This window comes from Sycon ciliatum, chromosome 2, assembly GCF_964019385.1.
Source record: "Sycon ciliatum chromosome 2, ocSycCili1.1, whole genome shotgun sequence".
In the NCBI taxonomy this organism is placed as follows: domain Eukaryota; kingdom Metazoa; phylum Porifera; class Calcarea; order Leucosolenida; family Sycettidae; genus Sycon; species Sycon ciliatum.
Window position 1 is genome coordinate 44,923,125 of NC_088644.1, and position 14,688 is coordinate 44,937,812.

A 14,688-nucleotide genomic window follows, 5' to 3' on the forward strand; every position below is an offset into this window, starting at 1 on the left:
TTCGTATAATTATTTTGTGATTCTATAACATCGAAGGTTGTGTTTGGTTGAAGCATTTTCTGCCTATAATAGGTGTGGATAGTGTCAGTGTTCGCATCATACCCACCCACTGTGAGTGGGGTGCGGTTACAGTCACTACGTTTGGAGACACCTGGGGGGTCACATTCCCTAGAGCAAAACTAATTGTCCAACTTCAATCCGAAGTTGATAATTTTGAGTGAATTGCTGTGAAACACGGGGGGGGGGGGGTAGGAGTGGATGAGATTGATTAAGCTTGTTGTAATGAAATGGAGCGAATACGGGTGCACTTCCAACCTATTTGCATCGAGTGCAACGGCTGTACTCACCCAACATCACCAGAGAAGAGAGACGAGACCATGAAGATGGTACTACAAAACCCCTAGGATATCCTGAGTAAAGGTGACACCATGTGAGAGGTTCAAGGTACTCATCCAGTACCAGATGGAGACTATAAGAAATATTCCGGGCAAGTGCAAGAAGCACTGGCCTATATCCCTGAAGAAGATCACTCCTTTCCTAACTCCGAAGTGAAATCAAACCCTCGAGTAAAGGCAATGTATGATAGAACATTTAAGAGAGCATGTCTGAGAAAACCAGAACATATGTGCAAGTCGATCTCTCAGATTTCGCTCAAATTTTGCAGGTAGGTTTGCTTTGGGTTGTAGATCGACATTCCAAAGCCCGCACGAAATCTTTTGAAGGGAACCATGAAATTGGTATACCCCTCAATATTGGCCCAATATTGGCACGATTTATGGGTCTACAAACGAGCCACGGCGCAGCGTACAAGAACAAGCTACGAACAAAACTCCATCAAGCCAACATTACCTCACCTTAGAAGGGTTCTTGGGGCAGCACCACTTAGCCACGCAAGCATCTCAGAAGACGAGGGCAATCATCCCTTGACGCCACAAATGTCGTCTTGAATTTAGCCACATTTCAAGCGCTGATAAAACAGCGAGCTACGTCCTCAATTAGCAAACACTATACACCGGCAGATAGTAGAACACCTCTTCTAGCACTGAGGACATTTCCCCCATCATCCTTTTTGGGTTTTATTGAAATAAACAATTTTGAATTTTTCCACTCGACCATTCTGAAATACGTCCAAACTCATACCTGCGCAGGAAAGCTCGCCCCTCCGCGACGTCTAGTCAGCAATTTCTACTCCAACACCACTCCCAACGCTGCAGAACAAAGTGTATTGTTGACTCTGACAAGGAAAAGCAGTGGTGATCAATTGTCACTCCAAACGACAAGCTTCTCCTTGCGCCACCAACATGTTTCGGTGCAACAATTGATGCAAAAGTGACTGCATTTTTGCGTGTAGTTTTTGGATTTTACTGCAACGTTGTCACTCGGAGAACGACGCATCTTCTGGATGATAGGCCATAACTCTGCATCGTGTTGATATGCTTCTGCTACCGTCTTCAAGAACTGATCATCAATTGCCAGAGCAAACTCAAGAGCGTTACACTGTGCAGCAGTCAGTTCTGTTTGAACTACTGAGATCTCGCCCGGCTGAAGGTCAGGACGACGAGACAAGGCATCAGCAGCCGCATCGTTCCCTCCAGGCTTATGATGGACCGTAAAGTCGAAATCCGCCAGTAACTCTACCCAACGGGCCTCTCTTTTGGTGAGGGTAGGTTTGGTTCTCAGGTGTACAACGGCCATGTTATCCGTGAACACATCGAAGAGGTACACTCGCCCACACTTCAGGGATTGGACTAGAGCGAGGGTTTCTCTTTCTCCGGCTGTGTAGTTGCGCTCGGCGGAGGACAGTCTCCAGCTAGCATACGCGACTGGATGCCAGAGATTTCCTGGTTCGCCTTGCTGCTGGAGCACTCCAGCAATGGCGAAATCGCTAGCGTCGGTTTCTACTCTGAATGGCCTTTTAACATCAGCAAGTCGCAATACGGGTGCACTCAGTAAGGCCTTCCGCAGCTTCTCAAATGCAGACTGACGTGCGCTGTTCCACTCAAAACGCGAGTGTTTCCCTGTGATTTCCTCCAAAGGTCTCAAAATTATGAAATAGTGATCAATGAACCGTCTGAAATAGTTCGCGAAACCCAAGAACTGTCTCACTTCCTTTATAGAGGACGGCGCAGGCCACTCCTTAACCGCAGCAATTTTGTTTGGGTCGGGAGAGATAGATAAACCACTCAGCTTGTGGCCTAGGAAGATTACATCCCGCAACCCAAATTCACACTTTGAGGGTTTGCAGAATAACTTGTTGGCTCTCAAGTTTCCAAAACAGTGCTGACATGCCTCAAATGCTCGCTCCATGTTTTACTGAAGATAAGGATATCATCAAGGAATACGACCACGAAATCACGTAAATAGGGCTGCAGTATTGAATTCATCAAGGCCTGGTAAGTGGCAGGCGCATTGGTTAGACCAAATCCCATTACCCGAAACTGGAAATGTCCAAAGGGGGTTATAATTGCCGTTTTGGGTTTTGGGGCTTCGTACGGGGACTTACTAGGCTCGATGAATCCTTTACCCAGGAGGGCTGTCAGCTGCTTGTGTAGTTCATCCATCTCGGGCTTGGATAGTCTGTACGCTGCCTTGGATTGTGGCGTTGAGTTGTGTTCGACCTCAATCTCGTGGTCCACTGACCTTTCTGGGGGAAGCTGTGAAGGGAGGTCATCGGGGAACACGTCCGAGAATCTGTGCAGTAGCTCATCGACGTCACGCTGCTTGTCCGGAGGTACCTCCTTCCGAGGCACATGTGACGAACTGTCGCCGGGGGAAGATAGCCAAGCCAGGTAACCCTCTGCGCCTTTTCGTAGCGCATGTCGCGCTTGTTTGCCAGAGATGAACATCAGCTCCGAGGGAACAGCAGCGTCGCCTGTGGGTTCACCCCCGATTAGAGATTCGGCACCCAGTTTGACCTCATTGGTGCGGTAGTTGATAGTTGGGTTAGTCCGGGTCAGCCAGGGTTTTCCCAGGATCACATCATATCGATCAAGGGGAAAGACCATCAGGCGCTGGTCATCGCCATAGCCTCCTACGGCCAAGCAAGCATCGGTGGTCTCTAGCGGCTGCGAACTGGTTGATCCGTCCGCCAAGGACACCTTTAGAACCTCCTCCACGATCTTCGTTTTCATCCTTTGTTTTCTTGCGAATCGTTCCGAGATACAATCGTGTGTTGACCCGCAGTCGATTAACATTGTCGCTCGGTGGCCGTTCACCTTTCCGTTCACAACAAGGAGATCATGGTCCCGCGCGTGCGAATCCAGGGCAATTTTGCTGACTTAGCTCCGCACGCACTGTGGGCCTTGAGACTCCAGGGTGTCGTCGCCATCATCAGTCTCCACATCGTCTGTCTCCAGGCAACTAAACCTGTTGGCGACTGGCACGGTGACCTTGGGTGCTCTCTCACACGCCAGTAATCGCACTCCTCTTTTTACTGGCGTCCAGCGTTTGGGTTCGAGTCACATTGACGTGCCAGATGACCAGGTCGGTGGCATATGTAGCATCGTCGTTCCGTTTCCTCGCGATTGGAATGGGGACCAGGAACCGACAGTGGACGACGTACCGGGTTCCCCTGCTGCTGTGGTACCGTAACGAAGGGCATCACTTGCGATACGGCGAGCGCTGCTTCTGTCGCTTTCTGCAGGGTTGTAGGATGCTCCTTCATGACTTCACGCCTGAGCTCCGGGGCCAGGCCCCTGACAAATAGTACTGCGCGAGAGAGGGCATCCATGTCAGTGATTAAAAACTGAGCCGCGAGAATTCTGCGATGTAGTCTCCTAAGGCGCCGCGCTGGGAGAGGGAGAACAAACTGAACCGAGCTCTCTCTCTTGGTCGTACTTCACACCGTAAGCCGCCTCTAATGCCTTCTTCAAGGACGACCAGTCTGGGTATGCAGTGTCGGCTTCCAGGGAAGTCATCAACCAAAGACGCGGATTTCCAGCGATATAACTGGCTGCAAACTCAGCTTCACGTTTAGGACCCGCAAAGTGCCACGAAGCCAAGGCCAACTCGACGGCAAATGCCCATTCCCGAAACGTGGTGGGATCTCCGGTGAACACGGGCGGCTCCTTGACGTGTGGGCGATCACGCGGTGCAGGCTTGGAAGCTGAAGCACGAGACTCAGGAACGCACTGGGGTGATGACTTAGTAGAGGGTAGAGCTTCCTTCCGGAGACGGTTGACGATCCAGATGCTGACGACGATAGAGCTGATAGCCGAAGCCAGAACTAGGCCCACGAACGACCACAGGGGATGGAGATCCATCCTCTTGCTACCAATGTAATAGTTCTTCATTGAGCGAAGAAAGAAGAGAGCGTTTATTACTCAATATACTGGTTATGTATATGAGAGTAGGTGTGACACAAGGTGATAAGGTGTGAGTGGTGAAAGAAGGTGTAAAACTGTTACAATAAGGATAAACTGAACGTCAGCAGCGCAGCTATACATTATAGAGTTCTTCAGTTGCACATCGGATACAGAGTATGAAACGTTAGCAAGGCGGGATACCTTGAGCAAGCAGGTGTAAGTTCAGCGAGTTGTCTGGGAGGGTTTGCGAGAGACTTCCAGCAACAAGCATTGCAGATGGTGCTGCTTCTGTATCTAACTAAACGTCCGCAGTAGTTGTTGTTGCCACTCACCTGTTTTGTAAAATTAATGTTTCAAGAGAGCCTCTTGAATGATTCTCGTTTTGACTTTACCTTTTCTGTTTATTTATTTATTTTCCTCTGAGTCACGTTGGTGTGAACGTGCACGTGGAGATGCTCCAGTCTACAGCCATGTAGTCTTTTCCGTTATTACGAGGGTCCATGCTATTGTTCTACTGACACTGATAATTCTCTCCTTCTGTCTAACCGCGTTCTACTCTGCTTCTCCATCTCTCTTCTATTCTGTTTCCGCTTCGAACGTGTAGTTGTTTGAGCTGCTCTCATGATAATTTATTTGTATTTTTGAAACCCTTTGTACCCGCGATCATGCGCTTGTACAACTGCGCTGTCACGAAACTGTGCTGTGTGACTGAGCTATGACTATGACTATGAGTCATGCTTGCACTATGATGCCATTTGTGTCACGTGTACGGGTATGTCGTGGCGCAAGCGCGCTGTGCCTTTTCTGGCCCTTTTTGCTTCCTTTTGCAGTTTTGGTTTTAAGGTTATGCCGGTTATGGTTGAAGTGTGTTTGCAAGGAGAAATCAAGGGCGTTTAGTAATGGTGTGTTGTCCCATTTGCGTTCGGAGAGTGTGCCTGTGCACGTGTATTGAATTTTGAATTCCTGTCTGTAACAATTGGTTCTTCGAGCCTTACTTTGACTCAACCTTGTAGCTTCAGTACAGTCTTCTTTCGTAGACGCAATTTGTTTGTTTGTTGTTGTCAATTTTAGTCCGGCCGCAGCTTCAGTAACTGTCCAGTAGTAGTGTCACAATATCTGACCAGGAGCTGCGCCGGAGCAGCAGCACTAACGCTGGAACACCCCCCGATAGGCTGGGAGAGTGGAGCCCGCCGCTGGTCCCGATGCCCCACTGACACCAGTGTCAAACTGAAATGTTGCAGCCTCAAAGTCTGCTGCGTCGTCCAGCTCTGCATATTGCCGGCGACTGCTTCGAGCTCAGGCTTAGCTAGAAGTATGGAAAAAAATTCAGGTGAACCTCGAAGAGCAGGAGCTGGCCCGTCGAAAGACGCTAATTCAGGTGCTCCAAGAGCAGAAGCTGGCCCGGAAAAAGACGCTGGTAGATTTAAAACTACAAGCTGCGCTGGCAGAAATTGCAGACGCCAGCAGCAGAGCAGGCAGCTCAGTCCATAGTGGACTTCCTGGTTCTGCCGGTAGCAATACCAGTGGGAGTCTAGCACTGCAGCCAGCCCTTGCCACTGCTGTCCACAGCAGTAAAGTGGCACGGTTGGAAGAGTGGTTAAGGACCCAAGACATGTTCTACGTCCCTGATCATGCGCCCAGTGCTGCCACCACGCAATCCCCTTGTGCCGCTGTGGCGAGTGTCTCGTCCACCTGGGATCTGTTTGCGCAGCGCAGGACACAGCCAGGCATTCTGTACCAGCCTGCTTCTCAGTATGTAGCTCCTCATGCGGTACGCAAGTCAGCACCAGCCACTGCTGTACACCAGTTGTTGAAATGTATTTTAAGCAGGCACAAATGGCACGTCTCTACACTGGAGTCGCTTTTGTAGACATGTGGAAAGCCTTCGACAAAGTGCAGCATCAGACTCTAGTTAGTGACCTCTACGCTCTTGGCATAGGCGGCGTTCCCCTGCAGTGGATGGCCCACTACCTGAGTGATCGTCTACAGTGCGTCCAGATTGGCCCAAGCAAAAGTGCTGCCTACGCAAGTAGCTGTCGTGTTCAGCAGGGATCAGTGCTGGGTCCATTACTCTTTGTTGTGTATGTTCGAGATATACCTCATGTGGTGAGACCATAATGGTGTTACCCCAACACAGTTTGCAGATGACATCTCATTACCAGCCAGTGCCAAGACACCAGGGATTGTTGCTCAGCGACTGTCCAGTGCAGTAGAACACCTGGCTGACTGGCTACGACAGCATGGCTTAATTCTAAATGAAACGAAAACACAAATCACCACCCTTTGCCCTACGCATGACATGCAATAGTCAAGATCTGCTGGTGGTACCATAGGGCAAGTATCTAGGCTTACATTTTGGCACGTCACTGTGCGGGCAGACAATGGTTCAACGTGTTGCTATCAGGGTTTCTGCTAAAATAGCTGTCTTATTCCGCGATGCTGCATCTTTACCCCTCTCATGTCGTATCTACTACTTCAAATGCTTTGTGCTGCCTGAGTTTCGGTATGCATCCAATGCTTATGCCCCATATCTATCTGTTCACCAGGCGCTTCGTCTGGAAAGGCTCTTCAAGCGCGCACTGTGTGCTGCATGTAAAGTGCCCCATGGCCACCCACCCTTACGCTGCTTGAGCGTGTGCGTGTCTGTCCCTTGCGCGCTACCATTCAACTCAATTTGCTCTGCTTTATATGGCGTTGTCTTAATTCTTTAGGAAGTAGATTGTTCGAAACTTTTTTCGACCTCTTTCGTTACGAAGAACTCAAGGAGGCAACAGTACCCTGCTTATCGTCCCTGCCGCTGATTCTGCACATTCTAACAAATTGGTCACACATGCTGGCGCAGTTCTCTGGAATTCCCTCCATGCGGATATCCGAGGCGTTACCAAACTGGCCGCCTTCAAGTCAAGCACTTTGCAACACATTCTTGCTTGCTTTTAGCTTTACGCCCATGTTTCTGTAGCTGTGCTGGAACTGCTCTATTTCGTCGCCACTATTTACCATTAGCCATCCCCCCTCCTCCCTCCTCCACCACCCTACACAGTGGGTCCATTGTTATTAGGCATCTGCCTGTTTTGGTTTCTCCACTATAAATATAAGAATACTACTAATCACAGACCAAACGGGCAATGGTGCCCAATATAATGATGGCGATAAAGTAACGGTCAAAAGCCAATTATACAACAAGCAAGCCTCCACGAAAAATAGAAATACACAGAAAACACAGACTGCGAATACAAAAAAAAAAGAGATAGGGAAAAAAAGGAAAAAGAAGTAGAAGAAAAAGTACGAGGGAAAAAGGAAAAAGAACAAAAGACAAACATAACGAAAACAAAAAAAGCACAGTTGAGTCAGAGTTGAGTCACGACTCCAAGTCCAAGCCTAGATGCTGGCTAGCCATGATCTATGGCAGGCGAGGGACTTCAACTCTTGAGGCAGGGCGTTCCATAATCTAACAGCAGAAACGAGCGGCTGACAGTCACCAGAGACTAGCCTGTTGGCAGGGACAACAGACGCATTTGGATCATTGATCCGAGTGACGCCTTCAGTCTGGCGACGTAGGCGCTTGGACAGGAGATTACTAATTCTGGCGGTGTGGATACGAAGAATGAAGAGGCGGAGTTTACAGTGGGCGTTTTGGATGATGGGGATGAGGCCAAGACGGGTGTAGATGGGATCTGTGTGGGAAGGCAATGGCTGGTTGGCAACGCAGCGGATACATCGCTTGTCAAGGACCGAAAGCTGATGCCGTTGAGGCGCAGAGAGGACCGAGAAGAAGGCATAAGATCCATATAACATTTCCGGTAGTATTAGCGATCTGTAAAATAGCAGGGCTTGTTGCACAGTTAAGCAGGAGCGAATGGCTCGCCAGGCCGTCAGTTTCTGGGAAGTCTTCCGTGTAATAGTCGCAACTTGAGTCTCCCACCGAAGCTGGGAGTCGAGATGCAGACCTAGATATCGAGCATTTGTGGTCTGAGCTAAGGGATTTCCGTTGCATGCTATAAGTAACAAGGGCTGCCTGCGGGACGAATGAAGGGCCAGAACGTGGGTTTTGGAGGGATTTTGGAAAACCGCTCCAGGCAGGACTTAAACCAGGTACCTCTCGTATTTCAATCATGGTATTTGACCAACCCACTGTGCCTGCCTGTGTGTGTGTGTGTATATATAATACTTGCGTGTGTGTGTATGTGTGTGTGTGTGTGTCATTGCATCCGAGTGATTCTTGGTGTGTCACGGGACCAGCAGTGGCAGGAGCGCATTTCTTCTATGGAACTAGCCCGTCGTTTTGGTATGCCGTCGTCAATGGCGGAGGTCGCAAGCTGTCACCATTCCCGCTGGCTTGGCCACCTTGGGCGAATGGAGGATTCTCCTCTCCCCAAGCGCGTTCTGTTTGCTGAGGGACTCAACACAAGGCGCAGACACGGTCCCAAGAAACGTTGGAGGGACATCGCCACTGCTGATCTGAGTTGTCGGTGCGTGACAGGTGACTGGTGCGACTTGCCGCAGGACAGAGGAGACTGGCGCCTCATGTGCAATCGTGCCTGGCCGGCTCAGTGCCAAAGCATAGAGTGTTCATTTTCGGCGGTGGCAGGGACATTCGTCGGCTCAACGATCTAACTCGACACAAGAAATACTGCAACTCCTAATGCTATCATTACACGGAGCAATGGGCAACCAACGGTCCAAAGAAGGGGGAGGTGTATAAATGTACACTAGTAGCAAGTATTACCTTCACTGGGGGCAGGGGTAACTGCAGTTGTATCTCTCGACGGATACACTGATGCCGTCAATACTTGGTCTGCACCTTATCCTCAACCACTTACTGAGGTGTGGTGACTCTGGTGAGCCCATAAGTGGGATCATTTTTAAGTCCACCTAGAGTTTTGGGGATTTCAATAGCCAATTGAGTCATCTTTCCAAGATTCCTTTGAGTCTCCCCCCCCCCTCCCGGGGAGACCCACGTAACCAGGTTCGGCAGTGAGCAACAAGTGCAATAAATTCATCGTCAATATTACTTGCGTGTGTGTGTGTGCGTCGCATGTCTGTTTTCCACATGCGATGCGTGCGGTCGATATTGGGTATCACACGCCATCGTTGCTGGGATGACCACATATCAAACAACCAACTGCTTGAGTGGTGGGGTGACTCTGAAACCACCGTCACCAAGGTTCAGCATCGGCGCCTCGAGTGGCTAGGCCATGTCGCCCGCATGGACGACGTGCGAGTGCCCAAACAGTTGCTGTTCGGCACCCTGCCAGCTCGTCACCAGGCACATGGCCCACGTCGGCGGTGGCTAGATTGCGCTGTAAAGGACCTCCGTTCACTAGACCTTGAAGCGGACTGGTACAGAGTGGCTTGTGACTCTCGCCCAGACTGGAGGTTGGCTTACCCCTCGGACGCCCCGGATCCCCTCGTACGGCACTGGTGACTTGTTTCACATGCGCCCGGCACTTCGCACGTTAGGGCGACCTCGCTAGGCACAAGTGCATGGCTGAACGGCAGAAGCCGGTTTCGGAGCAGAGAGATGCATGTCAGTGCCCTCAGTGTCATCGTTGGTTCCAGAGCCGCGGAGGCTTGGCTGTGCATCGTTGCTCCGCTTCTACCTCGTGCCCAGTACGGACTGAGCCAGCTGCTGGTGTCATCGGTGACTCTACTGCTCGGAGTTGCTGCAATGCTCACTGTGACACCTGCAATCGTTGTTTCGGCTCAACCCAGGGACGCAACCGCCATCGCTGTTCAACGCAATGCCACCGTCCAATGGCCAGAGAACGGGACAAGTTCCCGGATATGTGTATCTGCTCTCGCCGGTTCCGACCAGTCTCGCATCTGGAGCGCCATTGGGTGGCGTGCTCCTTCTCTCTCTCTCTGCTGCCCCTCCGGGACCGGCGTGACCTTAGTGGTAGTGGCTCTACAGGACAGGACAGGTGTGTGTGTGTGTGTGTCTGACATCACCAGCATCATCCGTCACCACCGGCTTCGTTGGCTGGGTCACGTCGGCAGGATGGACGACTCGCGCGCACCGAAGCAATTGCTGTTCGGCGAGCTGCCTGCCCCCCGTCCTCGTCACGGCCCGAAGAAGAGGTGGCGAGATGTGGTGTCGACTGACCTCGGCGTGACAACCTGGCTTGAGAGTTGCCAAGATCGTCCCGGCTGGAGACGAGTAGCGAGTAGCACTCCACCGCCACGGCCCGCTCCTGATCCTCTTCTATGTATCTGTGGACGCCCGTTTCGTCGACCAGGAGACCTGAAACGACATGCCAAGTTCTGCGCTCGTGTTCTCACTTGAACTTTTCGACATTCGCTATCATTGCGTACGCAATGGGCAAAATCAAGGTCAAGGTGTGAGTGCCTGTGTGTGCGTGCGTGCGTGTGTGTATGTATTTGGATGCCTGCTGCTGGGCATATGCAGTCAATGTATTGCATGCCTAAACCTCAACTTTTTCCTGTCATTCAACACATTCCGTGACCGTGCTGCCGCCCTTGTTTCCCATTTGGTCTGTAGTAGGCATTTCCCAAATCCACAGGCCAAAAAAGTCGCCGAAAATCGATGTTTTTGTGCCTTAGCAGTATGCAAATGCAATCCATGTAACCATTATGCTGCGAAAGGTGACTGTGACTTTAGGCATTAACGAAATTGGTCAGGAGGAAAAGACGACGAAATCAATGGCTGTGAAGAAATAGCCAATAATTGTGCCGTGTTTGCAAATTTTGCTCTGAATTCGCCGAAAATCGATGTTTTAGTGCCTCTAAATCGTGCATGTACTTGTACTTGTACACTGTATTACGAGCGGTGAATTCAAGTACCGTTAAGTCCACCACAAACGCCCACTTCACAGCAAACGCCCACTTCACAGCAAACGCCCACTTCTCAGCAAACGCCCACCCCACACGGCTGATTCAGACTGCAAAACCCGTGCACAGCATCTTGGGTTCGAGAAGAGACCAACAGTCACCGGAGTAGGGGATTTTCCCGTACTGAAGCGTACTCAAGGGCTGAGAATTTTCTCAGGGCCAGGTCTCTACACGAGGCTTCTCGGCCTCACTGAGTGGAGCCTGAGACACTGAAAACAACAAAAACAGCATCGTGTGAGAGTACAGTAGCTGTAGTACAATCGCGTGAAAAAACGAATGCTTCTTTCTTCGAGCAAGCGACTTTTCAAGCGTTTCTTGTTGATTTCTTACTCCTTGTTGAGCGTGTGTTTTGCTGTACGTAGGCCAGGAAAACTGCCCTGGGTAGCTAGTTGGGGAAATTTTTGTGGCGGCGAGGGAAGCTTATCTGTATAGCGGAAACCGTCATCTACAAAATACGTTAGTGCCATTGTGATCGGTAGGGTAGTTTTGTGTGCATGGTGTTCTTTCTAACGTCTCTCGTGGCTGAACAATGAGCTCTGATTTCAAATATTTGAATTTTCACCTTGAGCATGTGGGTATGTTGTGTGGCTTGGGTGGATGTAAACTTCCCAGCCATCGGAGTGGTCGGATGTCTTGGAGCACTCCTATTTATCTAGTGAAAGATTCTGCATTGCAGATCTTCAATGTTCTAGGTCTCAAGGTAGAAAAAGATGAAAGTGGTGTCCGCCCACACATTTCTGTAGGGCATGCTTACTATTTATCCAGAAGTCAGCAGAAAGTGAAACATCGTGTGATGTTGGTGGTGATGGTAAGGGGATAGTGGTGGTGATGGTAAGGGAGGGGATAGTAGTGGTGGTAATGGTAAGGGAGGGGATAGTGGTGGTGGCGATGGTAAGGGAGGGGATAGTGGTGGTGGTGATGGTAAGGGAGGGGATAGTGGTGGTGGTGATGGTAAGGGAGGGGATAGTGGTGGTGGTAATGGTAAGGGAGGGGGTAGTGGTGGTGGCGATGGTAAGGGAGGGGATAGTGGTGGTGGTGATGGTAAGGGAGGGGATAGTGGTGGTGGTGATGGTAAGGGGGGGGGGAAGTGGTGGTGGTGATGGTAAGGGAGGCGATATTGGTGGTGGTGATGGTAAGGGAGGGGATATTGGGGGTGGTGATGGTAAGGGAGGGGATAGTGGTGGTGGCGATGGTAAGGGAGGGGACAGTGGGGGTGGTGGATGTAGCAAGGCTCTGCCAAATGTACTAGCCTGGATGCCGCACACAGATGAGAAATGCATTGTATGTGAGTAGATTGAGAGTGCAAGAAAGGGAGGTAGACCAAAGAAGGAGAAAAGTCTTAAGGGGGGCGTGCTCGGTGGATAACAAGAGCAAAAAGACCGGGGAGAGTTTGTTGGGTGTCGATATTGCCGAAGCGACACTGTTCGGGCGAGCCACGCCTTCCCATGTATGTACCCTTCCCTTGGTACCTGATAGATTTACCTTTGTACCTACTGGTATTGTTTGTGGCATTTGCTCATTTGTGGTAGACCGGGCTGTCGAGTCGCCATGCTGCAACACGGTTTTCTGTGCTTTGTGCGTATTTCACTGGCTGCACACAACTGGTACATGCCATGCTTGTGGCAAGCCCGTCCTTCTGTCGCTGTTTGAGGCGCCTCACCCCTTTGTGAGAACTTGTTTAGAGGAGCTGGTAGTTGCTTGTGATCATACTGGGGAAGAAGAATTTGAGGGCTGCCCCAAAACAGTCGCGTTGAAATCTTTGAAAGACCATGTCACTGAATGCCCCTTCCGGGATGGTGCCAATAAGCCCCCTAGGTATCTCTCTTCTTCTTGCACAGTTAGGTCTGTACTGAATGCTGTAGACAGTGGTCTGCAGGGTGATGTAGGCACGAAGTTGCTCACTAAGATGATCCATGCCCGTTCATCTGATGGCCGTCTCGAGCAGCCTTCCCGTTGTGGCACCACAGTCTGGCAACGGATCCCTGTTTGCCGTGTCTCTTCCACGGGTGCGTCCCACGCAACTTTACGTCGGAGGGAGAGTGTGCTGGAGGGGATCAGGCAAGTAGCATGTGGGGGTGAGCGGGGCAGTCAAGCACAGACTATTAATGCCCTTGCCACCCTCCGCAAAGAAGAAAGCGAGAACCTTCTGCGTGGGGCAGGATTGCTGCCCAATGGTATGGAGGAAGGAATTGGCCTGGCCATCAAGGCAGATCTACAACTCCCGTGGAATGGACTGAGGAAACTCAGGCGCTATTTCAAGCTTTGTGGGGTTGCCCTGGAGTCTGAGCGAACTATGCGCAAACAGCTCTCGGAGGAGCTTCCGTTTCCGCACGTTGCGAAGGAGGAGCCTTTACTTGACAGCTCTGGAACAGTTGTGAGATGCCCCTTAGTCTGTTTCGAGAATCTTGTGGACCTTGTTCTCCACTACATCAAGCTGAATGATCAAGCAGGAACGCTGGTCTGGGATGGTCTTCCTGAGGATGAGTTGTGGGTGAAAGTCAGTGGTGACCACGGTGGTCATTCTTTAAAATTTTTCTTTCAATTGGTTAATGTTATGCATCCAAATGCACTGTATAACACGATTCCTTTTCTAGTATTTGCAGGAAAAGACACACCCGCAAACCTCGCGACAACCTTTGCACCGTGATCACAACAAATAATCACACTACACCAAACAGAATGGCACGAAAAGCACATTAAAGTATCTCTGTTTGGAGACTACAACTTTATGATGAAGTGGTATGGTTTGTCTCGGCCAAGCGGAGTCCGCCCTTGTCTCTATTGTCTCTCAACAAAAACAGAAATGGAATCCCAGGCAGCTGGCCAGCATTGAGAGCGCACATTGGAGGGCCTTAAAGCCGATCATGCAAGCTTTGTTGCATCTGGCAGCAGGCTTCAGCATGCGAAGCACCACAACAATGTAATCCGGCCATTTGTTGTGCCGATTGAAATCAGAGATGTTTGCGTGCCAGTTTTGCATCTAGATTTAGGAATTTTCCCTAGGCTTTTTGATACAATGGTAAGAGACGCTGAAGAGCTGGATCTACAGCTAGCGAGGTCGCTCTTGACAATACAGTCAAGCACTAGGTTTAACGAAGTTGCAGCAAAATAAAAGCAGCTGCACAACTTGTATGAAACAAGGGCAATACAAGAACACAGAGCACAAGAAGCTCAAGCTCAGCTGCAGTGGCTATTGCTAGCTAACCAGCAATCCGGTGTGAACCATCAAGCTGCAGCACTCTTTGCTGCTCACGCAGCTGCTCTGCAGCACCATTGGGGAACACTCCAAGAACAGCTCCAAGCCACCGTCAAAGACGTAACGCAGCTGGAGCAAGATCTGACTGCCGTGAAAGTAAAACTTGGTCCGTGCTCCTCTTCTTTCGAGCCGACCTTGTCACGACACATAATCGACTGATAAGCTTACCACTCTGGAGCTTTCGTTGGAAACCATGTCCACAAGGCTCTGCAGTCCGGAGTTACTGCAGACATTGTGTCTTCTCTATTGCGTACTCTCCACGCCATAATGAATCCAGAT